Source organism: Macaca fascicularis, chromosome 4 (assembly GCF_037993035.2).
Source record: "Macaca fascicularis isolate 582-1 chromosome 4, T2T-MFA8v1.1".
Classification (NCBI taxonomy): Eukaryota; Metazoa; Chordata; class Mammalia; order Primates; family Cercopithecidae; genus Macaca; species Macaca fascicularis.
Window position 1 is genome coordinate 19,031,585 of NC_088378.1, and position 2,817 is coordinate 19,034,401.

The following is a 2,817-nucleotide window of genomic DNA, read 5'->3' on the forward strand; positions in this document are numbered from 1 at the left end:
CTGGGAAAGGGCTGTCTTACAACCCCCGGCCCTCCAGGCTGGGCACGTTGGTTTGCCTGGACCAGTTCCATCTTTCTCTACCTTTCCTGGGAAAAGTCAAGGGCTGGATAAAGGTGGAAAACTGTCCTCTCAAACTCCCAGTACTGACCCGGTCAAGGATCATAGCACAGTGAGAAGTCGCTACTCCCCAGCCAACCATGAGTGTGTTCCCTGCCTTTTCTGACCCATGTCTTCTGGGTCCTAATGTCCTCAGAGAAAAATTTATTGAGGCCCTGTTCTCTAGGATCTTTCCTACCCTTGAGTCTAAGAATCTTTTGGCTAGGAGCCTAAGTCGAGTGGGGTGGCAATCCAAAGACCCTTGCCTATGGTGTCCCCAGGCTTATTCTTATGCAAATGGATATCAATATACTTATATGGGACCTGTCCCTCATAACCTGTACCCTAGGCACTCTCTGGGACATCAAAAGGCATGCCAGTGGCTGATAGAAGGCCTAGGACATTTTTCCTTTTGTTGCCCTAAACTTACTCCAGATTGTAGAGGCTACTTTAATTGCCACATTTCCTATCTGGGATCAGTGATTAGAACTGTGGAACTTCTCCACTCAAAGCAGTTGGACGTATGGGACAAAAAGAATATAATATACAATAGGTCCCCCACTTCAAGTCCAAAGGTAAATAAATATTCTTAGGAGGGCAAATAGGAGACAGAAAATTCGGGTACAAAAAGCACTGCTCCAACCCTGGTCCTCCAATTTGCCGCTGTCTATCCTAAAACTGTTGTGCTTCGATGACACGTTCAAGGAATTTATCTTGCTGGGACAGCTCCAAACCCAGAAATATGTTAATTGGCACCTGGTCTCTGAACTCAAAATACATCCCGAACCTAAGACGTACTCGCAGGTGCAAAGGCAATTGTAGGCATGCTGGTAAGGAGCCACTAAAATCCAGTAGCCCCAGCCCCCTTTTTTTGTGGCTAAAAAAGGGCGAGAAACAAGTGCGGACAAAACTGCTACATCAGTAAGAACAATTAAATCCGATAAGCAGGATTGCATGAGTGATAGCGCACCCTGGAAAGAAAAGGGCACTAGAACCGTAGAGGACACCCTAGGGCTAGTACTTACTAGGGGATGACTAGGGGTGTGGGGACTCCTAATGTTCTCCTTTCAGATGAGAGACTTTCCCTCAAAAGCGAAGCCACCCCTGAGGTATATTCTGGATAACTGGGACCAATTTGACCCTCAAACACTGAAGAAGTAACTTACATTCTTCTATAGCACCGCCTGGCCACAATATCAATATCCTTTTCCCAGAGGACAGCCATGGCCACCCAAGGGAAGTATAAACTATAATAGCATCCTACAGCTAGATCTCTTTTGTAAACAAGAGGGCCAATGGAGTGAAGTGCCATATGTTCAGGGTTTTTTCTCATTAAGTGATAACCCACAATTATGTAAAAAATGTAATTTACATCCTACCAGGAGTCCTCAAAGCCTACCCCCATACCCAGCTCTCCCCATGGCTCCCCCTAGTAAGGACTCTTCTTTGGCCCTAATGGCCCAAAAGGAACCAGACAAAAAGACAGTCAAGGAACTGAAAAGTGCCAATGGTCCTCAACTGTGCCCCCTCCAAGCCATGGTAGGAGGAGGAGACTTTGGCCCGGCACGAGTATGTGTCCCCTTTTCCTCTCAGACCTAAAATAGATCAAACTGGACTTAGGAAAATTCTCAGATAATCCTGATGGATGCATACATGTCTTACAGGGATTAGGACAATCTTTTGATTTAGCATGGAAAGATACTATGTTGTTGTTAGGTCAAACATTAACTCCCAATGAAAAAGAGGCCACTTTAGCTGTGTCCTGGAAGTTTGGTGATCTCTGGTACCTAAGCCAGGTAAATGATAAAATAACATCAGAAGAAAGGGAACAATTCCCCACAGGCCAACAGGCGGTTCCCAGTGTGGATTCCCATTGGGACCTCGATTTGAGGATGGAGACTGGAGTCGCAGGCGTTTACTGACTTATATACTAAAGGGATTAAGAAAGACCAGAAAAAAAAACCAATAAATTAGTCAATGATGTAATGCAGGGAAAGGAAGAAAACCCTAAGGCATTTTTAGAGAGGCTAAGGGAGGCATTGAGAAAGCATATCTCTTTGTCATCTGACTCTATTGAAGGCCAACTAATTTTAAAGAATAAGGCTATCACCCAGTCAGGTGCAGACATTAGAATAAACCTTCAAAAGTCTTTCCTGGGCCTAAGCAAAATTTGGAAACTCTATTGAATTTGACAACTTCGGTGTTTTATAACAGGGATCAGGAGAAGCAGGCTAAACGAGACAGATGAGACAAGAAAAAGGCCGCTTCCTTAGTCATGGCCCTCAGGCAGACGAACTTCGGTGGCTCTGAAAGAAAGAAAGGCTGGGCAGGCAACATACCTAACAGGGCCTGTTAATCAGTGCAACTTACAGGGGCACTTCAAAAAGGACTGCCTAAACAAACATAAGCCACACCCTCGTCCATGTCCCTTGTGCCAGGGGATCACTGGAAGGCACACTGCTCCTGAGGGTGAAGGTCCTTTGGGCCAGAGGCCACTAACCAGATGGTCCAACAACAGGACTGAGGGTGCCCGGGGCAGCGCCAGCCCATGCCATCATCCTCACAGAGCCCCAGATAAGCTTAACCACTGAGGGCCAGGAAAGTAACTTCCTCTGGACACTGGTGCAGCCTTCTCAGTTTTACTCTTCTGTCCTGGACAACTATCCTCCAGGTCTGTCACCATCAAAGGGGTCCTAGGACAGCCAGTCACTAGGTACTTCT

The 2,817-nt window shown here is 46.3% G+C and overlaps 1 pseudogene; it reads left to right on the plus strand.

The window, feature by feature from the left end:
- The first annotated feature begins 1,167 nt into the window (after positions 1 to 1,167).
- Positions 1,168 to 2,282, plus strand: LOC141410237 (uncharacterized; annotated as a pseudogene).
- Positions 2,283 to 2,817: the final 535 nt, after the last annotated feature.